We start from the raw sequence: 25,801 nt of genomic DNA, 5'->3' as shown, positions 1-25,801 counted from the left end.
GATTTGTCAATGATGTCAGAGATATCCATCATATTTAAATTTTTATTGAATTAATGCAAACTTATTGTCAAATATTCCTCATAAAGTCAATATCCTGTATAAACTGCCAGAAGTCTGTTCATTGAAACATTAGTTTCAATTTATTACATGTAATAACAATATCCATCCATCTGTAGTTTATTCTACTGACTGTTTCAGTTGATCAAATATAAAGACTAAAACACTATTGTCAGTTGTTACTAATGCTATAAATCCATAGACGCAGACCCAGACACCTCCACTCTAAATGTCCTGTAAGTGGACAAACATTCAATTGCTACATGCTAGTGCATGGGAGAAGCACTTATCCTGGTGCTAGAGGATCTGATCTAATTGTTAAACAAAGTATCAAGCTAAATTGCTAATATTAAAACAGTCAGATATGCCACACATTCATATGGTCACAGTATAATCTATTGCCCTGTAACTGGACAAACAATCAATTATTAAGTGCTAGTGCATAGGGGATGCACTTGTCATGGTGCTGGTAGGTCAGACCTGATTGCAAGTAACACATATACAAAGTGTCCAGCTTAATTGTTAGTATTTAAATGGTCAGATATGAAGTACGTTCATATGGTCACAACATGATATATTGTCCTGTGTCTGGACAGTTAGTAGAGTGAGCTCCTGTTCAATCTGATTATTATATACGAAACATGGGTAACACACGGTGGGTGTAACGCTGACGCGCATTTCACTGTTAAGCTTTATCAAAGGCAAGACTATTGCCTCCACCGCCCTCTAGTATATTCATAGCCAAGGACCAATGACATCGCATTCTCCGGTCATGTGGTCTCGTGGACCAATCCCGCAATAGTTTGCAAGTCTACCGTGTAATCAACATCTCAACCACTTAGAACTGCGGTTTCAAGAACAGGGAAAAGTTTGTCATTAGAAATGCAAGTAGTCATGGCAACTAAAGCCGAAGCTATAGTTGCATATGTATATATCAATCATTAGACAATGTGTGTCCTTCTTCATGTCATGTATTTAGAAAAAAAATAAAAGAGAGGGCAATAAATAGCGGGTAAAGTATTGATTACTGGAAAGCGATAATCAGTTAAGGATATTGTCTGCATAAACATATAATATAAATCCCGTTACTATTATAATAAATTAGTTATATAGCTTAACATACGAAAACGAGTTAAGAAATCAATAAATATTTAACACATAAATATTATAGTGAAATAACTAAATATAAATATAATAATATGAAGATAATACTAAAGAATATCCCTTAATAAATTAATATTATAAATGAGTTCATTAATTCAATTAAAAAAATTGATTACTGTGACATAAAAAATAAGTAAATAAAATTTATATAATTTAGTGTGTGTGGTTCTTATGACAATAAGGTGTGAAATGTAAGAAGTGAAATAAATTTCAATAAAATGTGAAATACTAATGCATAATTACCAAAGTGTAAAATAATGTGAAATAAATTTCAATAAAATGTGAAATACTAATGCATAATCACCAGAGTGTAAAATAATGTGAAATATAATGTGAAGTGTTAAGAGAATGTATATTCCTACATATTACTTTAAGTATAGGTCATTAGTGTGGGAGTGAAAAACAAACTATCAAAATTTGTGAACATAAAGTGACATCAGAAAAAGTGAACAAAAAGAAATAACATAAAACTGTATTACCAATAAAAAGGTGTACATACAATAATAAAATTAGTAATAGTTGTGAGACTCAAATGCCATCAGTCTGCTACATTATAACATCATATACACTTTCATGGACACATAGACTCATGTAGGCATGACAATTTCCCTACATATTTCATAAAGAATTTCATATGAAATAAAACATTTAATAAAATAGTGACACAAATCATGTAGTTGTGAAGGGAGTAATCCATCTAAATTACATCTTTCCAATAAATATGATGTCATATTGATCCTTTTTTCTCTTGCTATTATTACATAGGTTCCCTTCCATAATGTTGTATTCAAAGTCATTAAAATTATCAGAATACTGAAGATGTTTAAATCAAAATTCAGAATAAATTATAATGATTATCATTCCAATGGAACCCTCATTAATACACAACACTTATACTAAATGTAGTATTTATATAACAGAAACTGTCCTGGGGAAAGAAAATATGCAATCGTGTATGAATATATACATTCATAGCATGGTTTGGAAGAAAAGAGAGACTTTGACTAGAACATCATATTAACTCATATTCAGTTAATAAATGTATGTTTTTAAAAAAAAATAATAATAAATAAATTGAGGGATAGAAGTACCTAACATAACTTAATGATTGAATTGACCAGATCATCTTATTCGTTCAGAAACACTTGATGTTTCATAGTGTAGTATTTAAAAAGAAATTTCTAAAACAGCTATCTAGGGATTCTTGAGAAATGGGACATAACTATTATTTTCATTCAGGCCTTTGGGATACAGACTATCCATCAGAAAGATTAATCTAGTCTCCTCTTTTAATAGTTCTTCATCAAGATTACCCCCTCTTATTCCCATCTGGACATGTTTCATTCCAAAAACTTCCAGAAGATTGGGATTGCTATTGTGATATTTGTAAAAATGTCTAGCCACAGCTGTGAGGGGTTTAAACTTTACCAAGTCATTACTAGCATTGCGGATCATTCCAACATGTTTCAATATCCTTACTTTGAGGGGTCTGGATGTCTTACCCACATAGATTTTCCAACAGGGACATTCCAGATGGTATATACTCCCTAATGTGGTGCAAGTAATGTAGTTCTGAATTATCCATTTTTTGTTATATCTGTCGAAGAACCATTTTTTTGGTACCATGTACTTACAGGCCTTACATTGTCCACATTTAAATGATCCCTTCTTATTCAATAGTGACTTCTTATTCACAATCATATGGCTGTACACTAGTCTATCCTTCAAATTGCGGGATCTCCTCTAACTCATTTGTATCTTTGGGGGTAGAATTTTCATTAAATCATTGTCTGTTTGCAATATTGACCAATGTTTCTGAAGAACATCTCTGATCTCTCTCCATTGAGCATTGAAGGTTCCCACAAATCTAATCGGTTCCTCTTTCTGTTCTTTCTCTCTTGGTTTTAATAGAAAGTCTCTCAATGTTTTTTCAGTCTCCTTAATCGTTCTTTTGATTAGCTTGTTGCTGTATCCACGATTTTTTAATCTCACGCTCAATTGTTTTTGCTGAAATTCAAAAACCTCTGGAGTGGAGCAGTTTCTCTTAGTTCTCAAAATTTCTCCTTTAGGGATCGCTCGAATAGTGGCTGGTAGGTGCGAGCTACTAGAGTGTAGTATACTGTTTGTAGCAGTAACTTTCCTGAACATATAGGTGGTAATTTGACCTCCTCCATCAATCCTTATGGTTAGGTCCAAAAAGTTAATTTCTCATTCACTCATAGAGCTGGTAAGCTTTAAGTTGAAATCATTAGTATTCAGTATCGAGATGAATTCTTACAGTTGTTTTTGGTCACCTTCCCATAAAAGTAGGATATCATCAAAGTAACGGAGGTATAATAAGATCTAATCAGTATATTTATCATATTGTTCATGGAAGACCATCTCCTTCTCCCTCAATACTGAATACTAATGATTTCAACTTAAAGCTTACCAGCTCTATGAGTCAACGAGAAATTAACTTTTTGGACCTAACCATAAGGATTGATGGAGGAGGTCAAATTACCACCTATATGTTCAGGAAAGATACTGCTACAAACAGTATACTACACTCTAGTAGCTCGCACCTACCAGCCACTATTTGAGCGATCCCTAAAGGAGAAATTTTAAGAACTAAGAGAAACTGCTCCACTCCAGAGGTTTTTGAATTTCAGCAAAAACAAATGAGCGTGAGATTAAAAAATCGTGGATACAGCAACAAGCTAATCAAAAGAACGATTAAGGAGACTGAAAAAACATTGAGAGACTTTCTATTAAAACCAAGAGAGAAAGAACAGAAAGAGGAACCAATTAGATTTGTGGGAACCTTCAATGCTCAATGGAGAGAGATCAGAGATGTTCTTCAGAAACATTGGTCAATATTGCAAACAGACAATGATTTAATGAAAATTCTACCCCCAAAGATACAAATGAGTTAGAGGAGATCCCACAATTTGAAGGATAGACTAGTGCACAGCCATATGATTGTGACTAAGAAGTCACTATTCAATAAGAAGGGATCATTTAAATGTGGACAATGTAAGGCCTGTAAGTACATGGTACCAAAAAATGGTTCTTCGACAGATATAACAAAAAATGGATAATTCAGAACTGCATTACTTGCACCACATTAGGGAGTATATACCATCTGGAATGTCCCTGTGGGAAAATCTATGTGGGTAAGACATCCAGACCCCTCAAAGTAAGGATATTGAAACATGTTGGAATGATCCGCAATGCTAGTAATGACTTGGTAAAGTTTAAACCCCTCACAGCTGTGGCTAGACATTTTTACAAATATCACAATAGCAATCCCAATCTTCTGGAAGTTTTTGGAATGAAATATGTCCAGATGGGAATAAGAGGGGGTAATCTTGATGAAGAACTATTAAAAGAGGAGACTAGACTAATCTTTCTGATGGATAGTCTGTATCCCAAAGGCCTGAATGAAAATAATAATTATGTCCCATTTCTCAAGAATCCCTAGATAGCTGATTTAGAAATTTCTTTTTAAACACTACACTATGAAACATCAAGTGTTTCTGAACGAATAAGATGATCTGGTCAATTCAATCATTAAGTTATGTTAGGTACTTCTATCTCTCAATTTATTTATCCATTCGTTTTTTTAAAAAAAAAACCCATACATTTATTAACTGAATATGAGTTAATATGATGTTCTAGTCAAAGTCTCTCTTTTCTTCCAAACCATGCTATGAATGTATATATTCACACACAATTGCATATTTTCTTTCCCCAGGACAGTTTCTGTTATATAAATACTACATTTAATATAAGTGTTGTGTATTATTGAGGGTCCCATTGGAATGATAATCATTATAATTTATTCTGAATTTTGATTTAAACATCTTCAGTATTCTGATAATTTTAATTTTAATGACTATGAATACAACATTATGGAAGGGAACCTATGTAATAATAGCAAGAGAAAAAAGGATCAATATGACATCATATTTATTGGTAAGATGTAATTTAGATGGATTACTCCCTTCACAACTACATGATTTGTGTCACTATTTTATTAAATGTTTCATTTCATATGAAATTCTTTATGAAATACGTAGGGAAATTGTCATGCCTACGTGGGTCTATGTGTCCATGAAAGTGTATATGATGTTATAATGTAGCAGACTGATGACATTTGAGTATCACAACTATTACTAATTTTATTATTGTATGTACACCTTTTCATTTGTAATAAAGTTTTATGTTATTTCTTTTTGTTCACTTTTTCTGATGTCACTTTATGTTCACAAATTTTGATAGTTTGTTTTTCACTCCCACACTAATGACCTATACTTAAAGTAATATGTAGGAATATACATTCTCTTAACACTTCACATTATATTTCACATTATTTTACACTCTGGTGATTATACATTAGTATTTCACATTTTATTGAAATGTATTTCACTTCTTACATTTCACACCTTATTGTCATAAGAACAACACACACTAAATTATATAAATTTTATTTACTTATTTTTTATGTCACAGTAATCAATTTTTATAATTGAATTAATGAACTCATTTATAATATTAATTTATTAAGGGATATTCTTTAGTATTATCTTCATATTATTATATTTATATTTAGTTATTTCACTATAATATTTATGTGTTAAATATTTATTGATTTCTTAACTCCTTTTCGTATGTTAATCTATATAACTAATTTATTATAATAGTAACGTAATTTATATTATATGTTTATGCAGACAATATCCTTAACTGATTATTGCTTTCCAGTAATCAATACTTTACCCGCTATTTATTGCCCTCTCTTTTATTTTATTTCTAAGTACATGACATGAAGAAGGACACACATTCTCTAATGATTGATATATACATATGCAACTATAGCTTCGGCTTTAGTTGTCATGACTACTTGCATTTCTAATGACAAACTTTTCCCTTTTCTTGAAACCGCAGTTCTAAGTGGTTGAGATGTTGATTACACGGTAGACTTGCAAACTATTGCGGGATTGGTCCACGAGACCACATGACCGGAGAATGCAATGTCATTGGTCCTTGGCTATGAATATACTAGAGGGCAGTGAAGGCAATCGTCTTGCCTTTGATAAAGCTTAACAGCGAAACGCGCGTCAGCGTTACACCTGCCGTGTGTTACCCATGTTTCTTATATAATAATCAGATTGAACAGGAGCTCACTCTACTAACTGTCCAGACACAGGACAATATATCATGTTGTGACCATATGAACGTACGGCATATTTGACCATTTAAATACTAACAATTAAGCTGGACACTTTGTATATGTGTTACTTGCAATCAGGTCTGACCTGCCAGCACCATGACAAGTGCATCCCCTATGCACTAGCACTTAATAATTGATTGTTTGTCCAGTTACAGGGCAATAGATTATACTGTGACCATATGAATGTGCAGCATATCTGACTGTTTTAATATTAGCAATTTAGCTTGATACTTTGTTAAACAATTAGGTCAGATCCTCTAGCACCAGGATAAGTGCATCTCCCATGCACTAGCATGTAGCAATTGAATGTTTGTCCTGTTACAGGACATTTAGAGTGGAGGTGTCTGGGTCTGCGTCTATGGATTTATAGCATTAGTAACAACTGACAATAGTGTTTTAGTCTTTATATTTGATCAACTGAAACAGTCAGTAGAATAAACTACAGATGGATGGATATTGTTATTACATGTAATAAATTGAAACTAATGTTTCTATGAACAGACTTCTGGCAGTTTATACAGGATATTGACTTTATGAGGAATATTTGACAATAAGTTTGCATTAATTCAATAAAAATTTAAATATGATGGATATCTGTGACATCATTGACAAATCCTCATAGATTTTCAATCTTGAATAATATATTAACGAGACACTAGCACCAACTAATTACCAAAGAAGTTGTGTAAGAATTTATACTTACGCTCCCCTCCTTTCTTTGAACATGGGAATCTAATAATAATAGTAATAAGAAATAAATTCACACGGCAGGGTTTTTTCATGATTTTATTTCACTTTTTCATTATGAATAGCCACACAATTATTATTTATTTTTATTTTTAACCTTATTTCGCTGAAGTCTATTCCAGTTGGAATATCTTAATGCATACCTAATAAAGTATTATTTTATCATATCAACTCAGTCTGTGCGCCATCTCCATGACAAAACTTTTTTCTTTTTCTTCAGTACTAATATAGCACCTCTTGTCTAATGGCAGCACCACCATTGTTAATATTTTAATATTGATAATATTATAATATGGAGTCAATTTAACTAATTAACAACATTTAATTTATGTGTGCAGTTGTATGTTTCTCTTTGTATTTTGTCTAATAGTAGATACCAACCTGATATCTCTATCACTGTTGATAACTTGACAATCATCCCTACCCCACAAGCTCACAGCCTAGTTGATGTCTTTGACTCTTGACTGTCCTGTGTTCCCCACATCCAATCTGTTACCAAATCATGTTACATACATCTAGAATAAAACCATACCTTACACAGGACACTGTAATAACTCTAATTCACTCCCTCATTATTTCCTACATGGATTATTGCAATATTCTACGCCGATGACAGTGACAGGTGTTTTTTTTCTGCGCAGCTACGCCGATAAATAACATGTGTTTATTGTTTTCTGCACAGCTACGCCAATGAGAGTGACCACGACATCTACGCCGATGACAGTGAAAGCTACGCCAATGAGAGTGACCAAGACATCTACACCGAAGACAGTGAGAGCTACACCAATGAGAGTGACCACGACATCTACGCCGATGACAGTGAGAGCTACGCCAATGAGAGTGACCACTACATCTACGCCGATGACAGTGAGAGCTACGCCAATGAGAGTGACCACGACAGCTACGCCGATGACAGTGAGAGCTACGCCAATGAGAGTGACCACGACAGCTACGCCGATGACAGTGAGAGCTACGCCAATGAGAGTGACCACGACAGCTACGCCGATGACAGTGAAAGGTGTGTTTTTTTATTTTTTTTTATTTGGGGCAGCAGCACAGCACTGGACAACAGTAGCCAGCCAGCCCCTATGGTCAGCGTCAGCAGTAACCAACCCAGAAATCCCAGCTCCCTCCCTGTGCACGCTCCACAGCCAGAATGAAAAATGGCGGCATTCGCGGGACCTTTTATCGAATCCAAAATCCTGTGAGAAACCGATAGCGGGATGATGATATTTTGCCTTGATTTCAGATCCAAGCCAGGCGGAAAATCTGAGCCTGACTCAGATCCTGGCTCAGATATGGGGGACTCAGGGGGTTCAGGGGGTGTTCGGATTTCGGAAATCCGAACCCGCTCATCCCTAGTTATAATGCAGCCTTCTTCCTAGTTTCCCTCGCTCTGCTTACACTGTTCCTATATACAGTGCCTGTTACTGACTTATCTCTGCCTGATGTAGATATGAAGTATCACTAGATATAGTATAAGAGATAACTTATATAGTTCTCCTACTATACGTTCTTTAGATGCTCCTTATAGATAATTATCTGAGCAGATATCCTAATGCTGCCAGGTCACTTGCAAGGAGTGTCATTAATAAGGTCTTTCCTGATGATTCCTATACTCCTGGAATATGATATTTGTCCCTATACTGTCTCTGTATGGGGACTGAGGGCGTCTTTGTGGGTGCTGGGCATTAACTACTCACTGCCACCTCAGTGCTGCTGCTGCCGTCTCCCTCACTCTGGAGCCACCCCGCCTCCTTTATCTCCGGCTCCTATTGGCTGCAGGCCGGCCTCCAATAAGCTGACAGCGGGAGCTGACTTGTGACTGCTTCTGCTGTCTGTACAGGATGGTGCCGGCTTCTTACAACGGGGGACCCACCAGACACACTCTTCCTCCGGAGCCCAGCTGCTATCAGCGCACCACCTGGCACTGCCACTGACAGCACTCACTGCTGCTTTCACCAGAGCCCCACACTGGCACCACGATCACACACCTCCCTGAGCGGTAACACTGCGCAGGTCAGTAGCAATGTGATCACTGGAGGGGGGAACTGCAGACTGACCACTAGCGCTAGCACAGCCCATATATACACCTAGTCTAGCACCGTGCAACCTACCCTCTATCCCGCTCACAGCACTAGCTCCTACCTGATCAATGTCCTCATGTTCTCGAGCCCCCTGTCTTTTTACTCACAGCACAAGTCCATCTATGAATGCACTGCGTCTGCTGTGGCTTCTGCTTACCCCCTCACAATCTATACATATACTGTATACTGTATATTACATACATTAAATTATACTTAAACCTATACATATATATAATATATATATATATATATATATATATATATATATATATATTGCATCTCCAACTTTTAATATATAACCAATTGCTCTTAATACATGAATACATTGAGGTGCCAGACAGCTACTCCCAATATATTCATGTTGCCAATATATATTTATAATAAAATATATAAAAAGATATATACACATACTCATTTCTGTCTACTCCTCTTTAGGCATATGTTAATGCTAGTAAATGAAAGTTATTAGCTTGAGAATTAATTAAATTCACTGTTATGCTGCCCACACACATAACAATATTTTACCCGATCTGGGGACTCACGATTTACTCTCAATTTGGTCATATTTTACACGATCTGTTGTTCCAATGTTTCGGAATTGACCAGATTGGGTAAAATATTGCTGTGTGTGGGCAGCATAACTGTGAATTTAATTAATTCTCAAGCTAATAACTTCCATTTACAAGCATTTGTGTAGACAAAATCTGTATAGGGTTGAGGATAAATAAGATTGAAGTTTTTTTGCTGAATGTTGGGGTTATGACAGCCTTGTTGCTGGGTAAGTTGCTGTGGTCAGCTGGTGTGATTAGCTAATGATATTGATGGAAGGAGGGGTTTTCAATGCTATTATATTTTGACCTGTTTGCATCTAACCAGCCTCTTTTGGTGGATCTTCACAAATAGCTGAGTATTTCTTGATATTTGAAATTTGTGCATTTATCTTAATATTGTCTATTCATCCCCATTATTGAATTTATACCTTCCTCCTTCACAATCAGCGTCATGCTGTCCCCTCAACCCGGCTGGCTGAGTTTTCTTGCCCGTTGCTAGTGGCTCCCTCCCGGCCTTCATCTCCCATTCCCTCTACCTCACTTTAGTTGTTTCCCCCAGACATTCCGGTCCTCTCCTCCCGCTTTGCCACTGCATCCAATGTGTCCAATGCCTCCACACCCATCACGTCTGCTATGGGCATGGTCCCCGGATACACGGCCCCTCTCCTCCATGTTCACCTCCGGCCACCGCACCCTCAGCAGCTGTGCTGCTTGCGTCCCCCATCATTACCAGCCCTGTGCCTTACAATCTGAGCCTCTCCACAGTCTTTCCTGCTGTTCCTCCACAATCACCACGTCCCTCTGCTAAACCTCCTAACACTAACCACCCCCCCTTCTCCTCCTCACCTGTCCGGCATCGTGACAGGTGCGGTCCTTGGTGCGGAGCCGCACTCCCTGCCACCTAATAATTAATTGCATGTCACGGAGTCGGGGGCAGCCCATGTTTCCCCGCATTTCAGCAGCCCCATCTTCCCTACACATACCTACCACCCTAGCAAGGTTACGCCCCTGCTCCCGTGCCACCTCCTACTCCACCCCTGCTTTCCTCTCACATAGGTCACACTCATCCCTTGATCCCCGCAGAGTCCACATCCCCATGGGCATCAGCAACTCTGTCGGCACCTCCTCCCCTTCCACTTGCCCTTCCACCCCCCCCCCACACCTGTGATGTCTCAATCTTTGCCAGTACCTCACCTGTCCCCTCCAGTTTCAGGTGCAGAAGTCTCAGGAGGTCGCATCGGAGAACAGTCATTGGTTCGGGCGGTTCCCGAGCCAGGTCCGGTGGAGGCAATTGCAGTAGTCAAGCCAGTGAGGAATAAGCGGGTGGCAGTTGAAAAGTCGACTCCAGGACCCTCTGGTTCTGGTGAGTATGATATGGCTTGGTCATCATCTTCTGATTCTTTTTCTGATTATTCCCACTCTTCTGGTTCCCCAACGCGCCCGCGTAAGATAGCCAGGATGGTTGCACGTCGCTTGGCTAGAAAATCAGGTAGCGTCGCTAGGAAGGACGCAGAGATAGGGAATAAAGAACAGGAGGCCAGTGCTGACACAGGGCCTGATTCAGAGACGCTCGTAAGTGGCCGCTCCTTCGCTCCGAGCGATGTTTGCTCATCTGCACATGCATATGGGTCGTAATGTGCATGCGCCAACCAGTCAGTGCGGTCAGATATCGAGTGCTCGCAAAATAGGGAGTGCCTGCTAATTTGAGTGACAGGATGAGGCGTTTGTGGGTGGTAACAGGGGAAGGTGCTTGAAAACGGGGAGTGGAGATCCGAACGCTGGCGTGCCTAACGGTCAAAACGGGCGTTTTAAGGGTGTGCATAATTAACAAAGCAGCGTCATTGACCACGTCACTTGGTTGTCTCTTAGCCTGAACTGTTCGCATGATTGCGGTAGGAAAATCCTACCACAAGCACTGCGAGCAGTTCAGACACCTTTCGATGTACTCGATTAATCTAATAAATAGCGGAGATGACGTAGGATGCGAGCGGCCTGGGGGCGTCTTTACAAAATAGCGAGCGCATGTTTCGTTCGCTCGCTCAGACATAGAGGCATCAACAGACCGCAAAGAACGAGCGCTCAATTTAAATAGCCGGCCCCCTCTTCTGAAAGAGCGAGCGCATATAGCGTCCGGCTCTGAATCAGGCCCACAGTCCGTTGTGCAAATACCGCAGTACTTTGAGGTTTGCTCAAAAGTGTGCGAGGCAGGATTCCTATGTGTAAATTTGTTTACTTTTTCTCCCTCAATGACGACATGAAGAAAAGTTTTACGCAGGCTAAAAAGACCGGGTGCATAGGGGAATATGCATTTTGTGGTTTTAACAACTGGTTAAAGGGCATGCTCAAATTCGTGACATGCTATCTGGAGACTTGGGCAGATGAACATGTTAACATTATTAGATATTTATTTTTGGTATTAAACATGTTCATTCGATCTCAAAATTAGTCATGGAGAGAATATGATGCGCAGTTCAGGAAGAAGTATGACGGCAGTCTGATCATACCATTTGGGGTAAAGGACGTGGAGGTTTGGCTAGAGGAGTCACTGCAGCGTCGACCCCCCTTGGATTCAGTGCAGCCCCGTAGGAGCTCTACGACTGGTAGACCGGGGACAACTGGAGGGGCGAGAGGAAAATGTTTTGCCTACAATGACTCTGGTGTACTCGGGGGTTGGGCTGTCGTTTTCGCCACTCATGTCTTCTCTGCGGAGGTGAACATCCGGCCAAGGACTGTCGATGTGGGGCGGGAGGGGCTTCACAAGACTGGGAGACGGCTCCAGGGGAACTGGATAAGGATAGCTCACCTGTCTGTTTGGCTTCTCTTACCAGATGGCTTCAGTTATATCCCCATAGAGAAGATTCCTTGTTCTTGTTGCATGGTTTTTCATTTAGTTTTCAATTACCTATAGAGGGTCCACTGCTAGTTAAGGTATCCAGTAACTTGCGCTCTGCCAGAGATTACCCTGAAGAATTAAAGGATAAAGTTGGAAAGGAGGTGCTGCTTGGGCAAATGGAGGGTCCTTTTCCCTGTCCTCCCTTGCAGGACCTCTGTATATCCACAGTGGGTGTTATTTCCAAAAGGTTCCAGGAAAGTTTTGTTTAAATTTAAAATTTTTCGTAACCGCCTGGCGGGCGGTCAATGATGCCATCCCTGAGAGTTTCTGTATAGTAGTATATCAATCATTTGACAAGACTTTGGGTTTGGTGTGCAGTTTTGGACATGGTGCTTTGCTGGCGAAATTGGATAAAGAATCGGCCTTCCGTTTATTGCCAATGCACCCGGAGGCCATGAAGTTTATGGGTTTTCGTTTAGATTCAGGTTATTTTGTGGATAAATGTTTGCCAATGGGCTGCACGATTTCCTGTGCCTATTTTGAGAAATTCAGTTCCTTTTTGCAATGGTGTTTCCAGGCCGGAACAGGGCAAATGGGCGTGGCTCACTATTTGGATGATTTTCTCTTTTTAGGTCTGGGAAATAGTGACGTCTGTTCTGACCTCCTTTTTTCTGCTCAAGCCCTGTTTCAGGTGTTGTGAGTGCCCGTTGCTCATGAAAAGATAGAGGGGTCTGTTTCTTGCTTATCTTATTTGGGAATTGAGATAGATACAGCTGCGGGTTGTTGTAGGCTGCCTCGGGACAAGGTAGATAAGTTGCTGGAACAAATTGCAAGCTGCTTAGTGGTGAACTCCTTTAGATTAAGTAGGGTTCAGTCACTGCTGGGTTCCTTTAACTTTGCTTGATGGATAATTCCCATTGGTAGGAGTATTTTGCAGGAAATTGGAGAGGACCACGGCGGAATGGTCAGGCCGCATCAGCATGTATGCATGTTGACAGAGATAAAAGATGATCTTCGTATTTGGGCCAAGTTTTTGGTCCATTTCAATGGCGAGCATATATGGCCTTCACCTCCAGTATCGAAAAGACTGTTGCAACTTTTTACTGATGCAGCTTGATCATCCGGTTTGGGACCATTTTCAATGGGGAAAGGTGTGCTGCTCCGTGGCCTCTAGATTGGCGTGAGGAATATTTGACGAGTAATTTGTTCCAGGCCACTCTCTCTGTTAGGGCCTGGCTTTGGCAGGAGTATGCTACATCTCAGTGGCTTTAGGTGGCGCAAGATAACTTTGTGGGGGCACTTGCCCTCGTTGCCCCTGGTGAATTTGTCCTCCATGCGGGGGGACCCGGACGCTTTTCTGTGCGTAAGTGCCTCGGGTTGGCCCAGGAGGGAAGTGAGACTCTCATATCGTTAGTGCGTCTAGAGGGGGGACGTTTTAGTCATCCCCTGGTTATTTTGAGCAAGGTGAAAGCTAGAACTGGGCTTGCAGCATCTCTTTGCCGCCCTCGTTAGGTTGATTAATTCTAATTATAAATAAAAAGCTGTGACTTTTTTAGCCAAGTTCTTGGTGTCCGTGTCTTTATTTGTAGTTTAGTTAATTAAGCTAATAAAGGTGTTATGGTGTACAGGCAATAAACCAATGCAGATCTTATTAATTTTTCCACTGATCAATAGTAGATACCAACCTGAAATCTCTTTCTCTTTCACTGGTGATAACTTGACATTTATCCCTACCCCACAAGCTCACAACCTAGTTGATATATTTGACACTTGACTGTCCTTTGTTCCCCACATCCAATCTGTTACCAAATCATGTTACATACATCTAGATTACAACCTTACCTTACGATTACAGTGACCGATACGCCGATGACAGTGACCGATATGCCGATGACAGTGGCAGGTGTTTTTTTATCACAGTGATAGTGACAGCTACGCCGATGACAGTGACAGCTACGCCAATGACAGTGTCAGGTGGTTTTTTTTCAGTGCAGCTACGCCGATGACAGTGACAGCTATGCCAATGACAGTGACAACTACACCGATGACTGTTGCCAGTTCACTTGCAAGAAGTGTCATTAATAAGGCCTTTCCTGATTGTCACAATCCGCCATAGAAACCCCAGAATCACACCCTGGCACTTACCTCTCAGGACGCTACAGCACGGCTCTCTGCTTCCCCGCCGGCCCGTTCCTGCGGGCGTTCTCTCCCTCTGCTCCCTGGTGGCTTCAGCATCATGTTCTCACCCTCTGGTTTGGCGTCTCACACGTGGATCTGCTATGGGTCTCCAGTCCATGGGCGTGGCCATCTTGGATTTCCCATGTAACACGATCTCCAATGAACATGCTTCTCCTTCTCTTCCAGCCAGTCAGCATCCTGCACTTCCTATAAAAGGATCTCACAGCTAGTTGTCAGTGCAACAAGTCCCCTTAGCTTGTCTGAGAGAGCCTCCACACTGCGCTCTGAAGTAGTTACTGACATCTCTGCTATCAGTCACCAGTTGGCTCCCTAGCTGCGACAAGTAGCTTCCATGCTACCACCGACCATCTTATGGCTCCTAGCCATGACAAGTAGCTTCCACGCTACCACCTACCATCTTACAGCTCCAAGCCATGACAAGTAGCTTCCACGCTACCACCGACCATCTTACGGCTCCTAGCCATGACAAGTAGCTTCCATGCTACCACCTACCATCTTACAGCTCCTAGCTATGACAAGTAGTTTCCACGCTACCACCATTCACCTCATGGCTAACCAGCCACACCAAGTAGCCTGTGCTACCACCATTCACCTCACGGCTAACCAGCCGCACCAAGTAGCCTGTGCAATCACCATTCACTTCACAACTAATCAGCCACAGCAAGTAACCTGGACTACCACCGCTCTCCTTACAGCTTCCTGGTCACACCTAGCAGCACCTGAGTTGCTGACCCAACCTCAGTTACACCAGCTCCCTATTTCCTTCACTCACTCATAAGTTATTTTTTACCTTGTATCCCCTTTCATGCGTAGGAACTTCATTATACCTAGTCTCCTCCAGAGGGCATCTGAGTTGAATAAAGCTAGTCCTAACCCCAGCCCAGGAACACAATCTAAAGAAACCACATCCGTGACAGTTTTCACTGGCCAGATGGACTCGGCAAGTGGTCAGGGATCTAGTGCGGATTCTTCTCAAAATGTCCTTTCTCGTCAGGAAAGACAGGTGACTTCTCAAGTCCAACTCATACAATTCATTCAGGATATGTCTTCGCGTTTGGACAGCATTCAGGCTCTGTTATGAACTCCTGTGCCAGTCAGTGTCCAAGCCTCAAATCCTTCCTCCGTGGTGCCTTCACCTTCAGTACCACCTACTCCTCATCTTCAACTTGCATTACCCAGCAAGTTTGACAGCAACCCCAAGCTATGCAGGGGTTTTCTGAACCAGTGCGAGATTCATTTTGAACTTCAACCAGGTAACTTCCCAACTGCCAGAACTCGAGTAGCTTATATAATCTCATTACTCTCCAGACCAGCCCTCGACTGGGTTTCTCCACTTTGGGAAAAATCAGATCCTCTACTCTCTAACTACTGCGAATTTATTGCCATGTTTTGTAGGATCTTCAATGAACCTGGAAGATTCTCTTCTGCCTCAACAGATATTCTTCGTCTTCGGCAAGTCAGTAAAATGGTCAGACAGTATGTTATCCAATTCTGAACCTTGTTTTCAGAACTTAACATGAATGAGGATGCTCTCATTGCAGCTTTTTGGAGCGGGCTATCTGAAAGGCTTAAAGATGACTTCGCCTCTTGAGACCTACCTCCCAAATTGGATGAATTAATTTCCCTTTGTAATAAAGTGGACCTTCGGCATAGAGAACGCACTCTGGAGAGAGGCAGATTCGGCCGGGGTAAACCTTGACCTGCTCCCAGATTTCATTCATCTCTGGTGGGAGAGGAACCCATGCAGGTTAATCGTTCCTGCTTGTCTCCTGAGGAGTGACAGAAAAGGCAGATTCAGAATCTTTGCATGTATTGAAGATCATCTCAACATTTAATTAAGTCTTGTCCCATCCATCTGGGAAATGCCTCCTCCTAACTTATCATAGAGAGGTTAAGTTAGGAGTAGCCATTGATTCACCTAGGATGTCAGATTCCACCATTCGGGCTCAATTGACACTACCACAGGGTCCTACAGCCCTTCTAGCTCCTCTAGATTTCGGAGCAGCAGAAAATTTTATGACTACAGACTTTGTCCATAAATATCGGATTCCTGTTGAAGCACTATCCCAAGTCGTTACTTTAACTGCTATCGATGGTAGTCGAATTAATAGTGGAACCATCACTCATTGCACCCAACCACTAAAACTTACCATCGGGGTTCTCCACTCTGAGGAACTGTCCTTCCTAGTGATTCCCAAAGCCTCTCATTCTCTAGTTCTTGGTCTACCCTGGCTACAGAGACGTTCTCCACAAATTGACTGGTCAACCATGCAAATTATCTCTTGGAGTATAAGCTGTTTCAAGAACCGTCTTCACTGGGTTGTACCAGTTCGATCCTCTGATCTGCAGCTTCCTACTGACCTGCCTGTATCCTATTCAGATTTCTCAGATATGTTCAGTAAGCAAAAGGTACTACCTCCTCATCGCAATTGGGACTGTCCCATTGATCTAATTCCTGGGAAGAACCCTCCTTGAGGAAGCACTTATCCACTTTCAATCCCCGAGACTCAAGCTATGTCTGAATATATCAAGGAAAACTTAAAGAAGGGTTTCATTCAGCCCTCTTCTTCTCCAGCAGGGGCTGGATTTTTCTTTGTCAAAAAGAAAGACAGAGGGTTACGTCCATGTATTGACTATCGAGGACTCAATGACGTAACCATTAAAAATAGATATCCTCTTCCCCTTATCACTGAGTTATTTGACAGAGTCAAAGGGGCCACAATCTTCACAAAGCTTAATTTGAGAGGAGCCTACAATTTAATTCGTATCCGTCCCGGAGATGAGTGGAAAACAGCTTTCAACACCAGAGATGAGCATTATGAGCATCTCGTCATGCCCTTCGGCCTCTGTAATGCCCCAGCTGTTTTTCAATTCTTCGTCAATGAAATCTTCCAGGATCTTTTGTACAAAAGTGTGGTCATCTATTTAGATGATATTATGATATTCTCTCAGGACTTGGCAAGCCATCGAATCAGGTGTAGGATGTCCTCCAGAGATTGCGCTCCAATCAGCTCTTCTGCAAACTGGAGAAATGCATATTTGAAGTAACCAGTGTGCCATTTCTGGGGTACATCATCGCCAGTTCTGATCTTCAAATGAATCCAGCAAAACTTCAAGCCATCCTCGATTGGACTATCCCTACATCTCTGAAGTCCATTCAATGCTTTTTAGGTTTTGCTATTACCGCAAGTTTGTTAAAGGTTTTTCTACCCTGGTAGTGCCTACCACAGCCCTCACCTGCAAAGGAGCGGATCCAACCACATGGTCTTTGGAAGTCACTTCGGCCTTTCAACTCCTGAAACAGGCGTTCATCTCTGCCCTTGTTTTGAAGCAACCAGATTTAACGCGACCCTTCTTTCTGGAGGTTGATGCCTCCTCCGAGGGAGTTGGAGCTGTTCTCTCTCAACACTTTGAAGATGAGAAACTTCATCCCTGTGGATTCTATTCCCAGAAATCTTTTCCAGCTAACAAGAATTACTCCATTGGGAACCAGGAGTTACTGGCCATAAAATTGGCTCTCAAGGAATGGCGATATCTTCTAGAGGGGGCTCAGTATCCCATTACCATCTACACAGACCACAAATATGTTACTTTATTTAAAATCTGCTAATTGTTTGAACCCACGTCAGGCTAGATGGGTGATGTTCTTTTCTCAGTTCAACTACAAACTCTCCTATTACCCTGGATCACAAACTTGTAAAGCCGATGCTCTTTCCCGTTCCATGGAGACTGGCTCCAAACAACTCTCTGAACAAGTTCATCCCATCTTGGATTCAACTTTGTTTGCCACTACCAACATTTCTATCAAACCCCCCCCGTTGGGAAAACCTTGGTAGAACCCCACCTTCGCAAAAGATTGTTACAATGGGCACATGGATCTCATTTCTCCGGAAACTATGGTATTGAAAAAACACTTGAATTCATCCGGCGATCTTATTGGTGGCCTACAATGAAAGTAGACATCGTCTCCTATGTCTCCTCATGTGTTAAATGTGCCCAGCATAAAGTATCTTGGCAAGCTTCATCTGGACAACTTCAGCCATTAGCCATTCCTTCTCAGCCATGGCCATACTTATCTATGGATTTCATCACTGACCTTCCTCCATCTCAAGGCCACAACACAGTCTGGATTATTGTGGACAGATTCCCCAAAATGTCCCATTCCGTGCCTCTTACTGGACTTCCATCTGCCCCATTACTATCTCAAAATTTCATTAAGGAGATCTTCAGACTTCATGGTCTTCCACAAGAAATTGTTTCTGACACAGTACAGTTCGTAGCCAAGTTTTGGAGGTCACTCTGTTCAGCTCTTCGGGTGAAACTTAACTTCTCCACTGCATATCATCCCCAGACCAATGGACAAACCAAAAGGGTCAACCAAGATCTGGAGCAGTTTCTTCGCACTTTTATCTCCTCTTCTCAAGATGATTGGGTTGAGCTCCTCCCATGGGCCGAATTCGCCCACAACAATCATTACCACACATCTACCGATTCAACTCCTTTTCTTACAGTGTTTGGACATCATTATCGGGTTCCAGATTTTCCGCTTCTTCAAACTCTGGATGTGCCTGCTGCCAAGATTTCTATTCAACAGTTTTCTGACATTTGGAGAAAGGTTCGATCTGCATTCATTAAAACATCTGCTTTGTATAAAAGATTTGCTGACCACAGGAGACAAGCTGTGCCTAGTCTTCAATCTGGAGATATGGTCTGGCTCTCCACTCAAAACATCAGACTCAAGGTTCCCTCAATGAAATTCGCTCCACGTTATTTTGGTCCATTTTCAATTGCCAAAGTCCTGAATCCAGTAGCTTACAAGTTAAGACTACCTTCATATCTTCACCTTCCTAATTCCTTCCATATTTCTCTTCTGAAACCATTGATCCTCAACAGATTCCAGAAGGAACCTCCTAAGGCTTCTAGTGTTCAAACTCAACAAGGACAGGAATTTGAGGTAGACAGAATTCTAGACTCTCGTTGTCGATACAATTGTTTCCAGTATCTCATCGACTGGAAGGGTTACGGCCCAGATGAAAGAATCTGGGTTATTGCTTCCGATGTGCATGCACCTCGTCTAGTCAAGATCTTTCACATGAAGTTTCCTCAAAAACCAAAAAAGTGTCCAAGGCAACTCGTCAAGAGGGGGGTACTGTCACAACCCACCATAGAAACCCCAGAATCAGACCCCAGCACTTACCTCTCGGGATGCTACAGCGCGGATCTCTGCTTCCCCGCTTCTCACCCCCTGGTCCAGCGTCTCACAAGTGCATCTGCCGTGGGTCTCCGGTCCATGGGCGTGGCCATCTTGGATTGCCCATGTGATGCGATCTCCTCCAATGAACATGCTTCTCTTTCTCTTCCAGCCAGTCAGCATCCTGCACTTCCTATAAAAGGATCTCTACTTCTCACAACTAGTTGCCAGTGCAACAAGTCCCCTTAGCTTGTCTGAGAGAGTCTCCACACTGCGCTCTGAAGTAGTTACTGACTTCTCTGCTATCAGTCACCAGTCAGCACCCTAGCTGTGACAAGTAGCTTCCACACTACCACCGACCATCCTATTGCTCTTAGCCATGACAAGTAGCTTCCACGCTACCACCGACCATCTTTAGGGATCCTAGCCATGACAAAAAGATTCCACACTATCACCTACCATCTTATGGCTCCTAGCCGCAACAAGTAGCTTCCACACTACCACCTACCATCTCACGGCTCCTTGCCATGACAAGTAGCTTCCACGCTACCACCAACCATTTTACGGCTCCTAGCTGTGACAAGTAACTTCCAAGCTACCACCTACCATCTTACGGCTCCTAGGCATGACAAGTAGCTTCCACTCTGCCACCATTCACCTCACGGCTAACTAGCTGCACCAAGTAGCCTGTGGTACCACCATTCACCTCATGGCTAACCAGCCACATCAAGTAGCCTGTGCTTCCACCATTCACCTCACGGCTAACCAGCCGCACCAAGTAGCCTGGACTACCACGGCTCTCCTTACGGCTTCCTGGTCACACCTAGCAGCACCAGAGTTGCTGACCCTACCTCAGTTACACCAGCTTCGTATTTGCTTCACTCACTCATAAGTTACTTTTGACCTTGTATCCCTTTTCATGCATAGGAACTTCATTAGACCTAATCTCCTTCAGAGGGCATCTGAGTTGAATAAAGCTAGTCCTAACCCCAGCCAAGGAATACAAACTAAAGAAACCACATCCGTGGCACTGATGATTCCTATACTCCTGGAACTTGATATTTGTCCCTATACTGTCTCTGTATTGGGACTGAGGGCGTCTGTGTGGGTGCTGGGCATTAACTACTCACTGCCACGTCAGAGCTGCTGCCGTCCCCCTCACTCTGGAGACACCCTGCCTCCTTTATCTCCGACTCCTATTGGCTGCAGGATGGCCTCCAATAAACTGACAGCTGGAGCTGACTTGTGATTGCTTCCACTGTCTGTACAGGAAACTGCTGGCTTCTTACAGCGGGAGACACACCGAACGCTCTCTTCCTCCAAAGCACTGCCTGGCAGTGTCGCCAACAGCACACACTGTTGCTTTCACCGGAGCCCCACACTGGCACCACGATCGCACACAATTCCCTGAGCGCTAACACTGTGCAGGTTAGTAGCGATGTGATCACTGGAGGGGGGAACTGCAGACTGACCAATAGCGCTAGAACAGTCCTTATATACACCTAGTCTAGCGCCGTGCGACCTACCCTCTCTCCCAATCACAGCACGAGCTCCTACCTGATCAATGTCCTCATGTCCCCCTGTTTTTTTACTCACAGCACAAGTCCATCTATAAATGCACTGCCTCTGCTGTGGCTGCTGCTTACCACCGCACAATCTATATATAAATATATATATATATATATATATATATATATTACATCACCAACATTTCATATACAGGTTGAGTCTCCGATATCCAAAATGCTTGGGGCCAGGGGTATTTTGGATAACGGAATATTCCATATTTTGGAATATTTGCATATCATAATGAAATATCTTGGGAATGGGACCCAAATATACACACAGAATGCATTTATGTGTTATATACACCTTATACACACAGCCTGCAGGTCATTTTATGCAATATTTTCAATACTTTTGTGGCTCAAACAAAGTTTGTGTACAAACATAAAATTCAGTTATGTTTCATATACATCCTATACACACAGCCTGAAGGTAATTTTATACAATATTTGTTATAATTTGTGCCTTAGACAAAGTTTGTGTACATTGAACCATCAAAAATCAAAGGTTTAATTTTCTCAGTCAAGCCACAAATATTCCGTATTTCGGAAAATTCTGTATTTCGGAATATTTGGATATGGGAGACTCAACCTGTACTGTATAACCAATTGTTTTCAAACATGAACACACTGAGGTGCCAGACAGTTACTCCCAATATATTCATGTTGCATATATATATACATATATATATATATATATACTATTTTTTTTGTCCACTACTCTTCGGCCATATGTTACTATTCTGTGCGTTATATCTGTTTATTTATGTTATTATGTCCTTATGAATTTTGAATAAATTGTTTTTATTTTTATATATTTATTGCACTGCGCACTTTTATTATTGGAGATGCCTGTTGCTGTATCTATCACCATTTCCATATATATACTGTATATATATATATATATATATATATATATATATATACTTATTATTGTCTACTCCTCTTCAGCCATTTGTTAATGTGGCTACATGTGTAAGATGATATTAGACAATTCTATGCTTTCATGTAATACCTGAAGAAGAAATAAAAGTAGTAACAATACTGGAGATGGGAATTGTGTAGACTGGGACATCTGTGGCTGTGGGTATAACAGGACTGTCTGTGCAATTATCTAATAATGACATCAACCAATATCAACATTTCTCCATTCATTTTCTCTCTGTCCTATATGAGGCAATATAGATTTTAATTTCTTAATTAAGAGGTTGATGTGTCAGCTGAATAACATAGTGGGTTTAATTAATTCTCAAGCTAATAACTTCCATTTACTAGCATTATTAATATTTCCACCGGCCAATAGTAGTTACCAAAATGATTTATCTATCACTGTTAATAATTCGACAATCATCCCCACCCCACAATCTCACAGCCTAGTTGCTATACTTGACTATTAACTAACCTTTGTTCCACATGTGATAACTGTTTCCAAATCATGTTACTTACATCTAGAATACAAACATACCTTACACAAGACACTGTAATAACTCTAATTCACCCCCTCATTATCTCCCGCACTGATTATTGCAATAGTCTCCTTACTTGTCTTCCCCAAAACAGAATCTCAGGGCTGCAATCCATTGTAAATGCAGCTGCGAGGTAGATATTCCTCACTAAATGTTCACCATCTGCTGCTCCACTCCATCAATCCCTCCATTGGTTACCTGCATTCTACCAAATTCATTATAACATACTTCAACTTACACATCAGGCTATTAACCAGACTATATTAACATACATCTCTTCACTTATCTCATAATATCTCCCATCCTGACCTCTCCGCTCTGCACAAGATCTGTGTTTCTCATCCTCGCCTATCACCTGCTCCCATTCATCATTATAGGACTTTTTGGACTTCAACCACTCTATGGAATGCCCTCCCTTGCACAATAAAACTTTCCTCTAGTCTCCAAACTTTCAAGCATTCCCTGAAAACTCACCTCTTTAGACAAGCTTATATTCCAGACACACCCACATAACTTTTATAAGCTATCCTACCCAATTACATCCTCTATATACAGTCCAAACATCAATTTACATTCTTTCTCCACTTTCATTTTGTTCTCACCCTAGGCCAATATTCCTGTAACTGGGTCATACAGGACAACAAGTACCTCTGCAATCTTGTTGGAGGAAAATATGCAAATGGTAGCATCTGTTCTTGTGTATCAATGTTATTTCCCTATAAAATGTAAGATTGTGAGCTGGGCCCCCTTACCTCTGTATTTTATTACAGTCTTGATCTATTGCTGTTTGTTCCCAATTATAAAGCAAAACAGAATATTCTGGTGCTATATAAGTAACTGATAACAAAATAAAATAAAAATAAAATACATTATTTTGTTTCCAGTTCCATCTTGCAGCACCAAAAAATGCAGAGCTAGAGAGACATGTACGATGTCCAATGGGAAACCAACATGTGTTCCAGACTCAGAGGCCTATTGTTATGCTGTTGGTGATCCCCATTACCGCACTTTTGATGGTCGCTACTATGACTTCCAAGGCACCTGCAGTTACACCATTGCCAAGACTTGTGGTAGTGACAATAGCCTTCCGACTTTCACTATAGAAGCAAAGAATGAAAATCGAGGCAGTACCCTTGTTTCTTATGTCAGCTACATAACAATACAAGTATATGAGAACACGTTCTCTGTAGTGAGCTATGAGTATGGATTTGTGAGGGTAAGTAGCAATGCTTGTGATGGTGTGGGAGGGATCTAACTGATTACATACAGCTTGAACAACCTAGTTATTGTACTTGCTAAGAATATAAATATATTTCCCCATCTTTATTTACTTTTCAGCTGAACAACCAACGTCAACGTCTCCCCTTCAGTGTGAATGATGGAAAGGTCCGACTCTATCAATCTGGTGGCTTTGTTGTTTTTGAAACTGACTTTTCCTTAAAGGTTTATTATGACTGGAACTCTGTACTAAAAATATACATCTCCAGTAGCTTCTTTGGCAGTACATGTGGCCTGTGTGGGAACTACAATGGAAACCCTTCAGATGACATGGCAATACCAGATGGCACTCAGGCTCCTAATTTGGAGGATTTTGGCAAAAGCTGGAAAGTGGAAGATGGTGACCGGTTCTGCTGGCACAACTGTAATGGAGAATGCAAGTCCTGCCCTCTTGAAACCCAACAAATATACAAAAGTGAACAAAGTTGTGGCCTTCTATCTAAGGTGCTTGGTGGTCCCTTCCGGCAGTGTCAGTCTGTCATAGATCCAAAACCTTACCTGGATAACTGTGTCTATGATCTATGCATGAATGCGGGTTCCAAGCAGATTTTGTGCCAGAGTTTAAAAACCTATGCTGACGCCTGCCAGAGAAGCAAGGTTCAGATTGGAGAATGGAGACAAGTCTCTGGATGTCGTAAGTATAAGATGAAAAATCTCACCACAAACTACCAAGTTCTATTGACCTGAACCAAATACTGACCTTTAAAAGCCACAATTTCGTTTAAAGTTTCTTGATGGATAAAGTTAGTGTAGCAAATAGATCCCAGCAATCTATCAGCCCAATGTGAGCAAGTCATCTTTCATAAGTCCTAGCAATAGCAAAGTATACCATGAAAAACCTTTAATACTTGAATGATTTGAACATATATGAATTTTGATTATTTACATTCACTGGCTTGGTACCTGTGTTGGATAGATATTTATATTATGCAGTGTTGCTTAGCTTGCTTACATTGCTGCTACAGTTCCTTACAGAGTATCTGGTAATAGTTGGAAAGGGGAACTTATGAATTAAAGATAGCTGAATGTGATGTTTATCTATCCCTAGTTTAGTTGTCTACAGTGTAACAAAATAATATTTTCAGTGCAGATATGGTCACTTTCTGTGACTTTTTAGACCGTGTAATGTGCTACATTTTATGTCTTTGTATAGTTTATCTCTAATATCTAATTACAATAAGAGTAAAATTTAGGCAGTCATGAAATTGCACTTTATTTAAGTGTACTATCCATATATATCCATTCATTAATGATTAGATGGTGAAGTAAACACTCCTTAGTGTGATTAAATTGTAGCTACAGTATTGCAAACCTGAATTTATTAGACATTTATTCAAAGGTAGAAAATTACTTTTCTCTTTCTGCTCCCTCATTAATACTGTGATTATCTTATGGGTCAGAAACTACATTATACAGAGTAATTCATGAAAATTCCAGTTAATTACAAA

The 25,801-nt window shown here is 40.8% G+C and overlaps 1 pseudogene; it reads left to right on the top strand.

Annotated features, from left to right (window-relative positions):
* Positions 1 to 25,801, top strand: part of LOC148453844 (IgGFc-binding protein-like) — a 270,224-nt pseudogene that overhangs the window by 159,236 nt on the left and 85,187 nt on the right.

Source organism: Taudactylus pleione, unplaced genomic scaffold, assembly GCF_031769625.1.
Source record: "Taudactylus pleione unplaced genomic scaffold, aTauple2 ptg001080l, whole genome shotgun sequence".
Classification (NCBI taxonomy): Eukaryota; Metazoa; Chordata; class Amphibia; order Anura; family Myobatrachidae; genus Taudactylus; species Taudactylus pleione.
The sequence above is the reverse complement of the archived record's forward strand: the minus strand, read 5'-3'. Positions and strand labels throughout refer to the sequence as shown.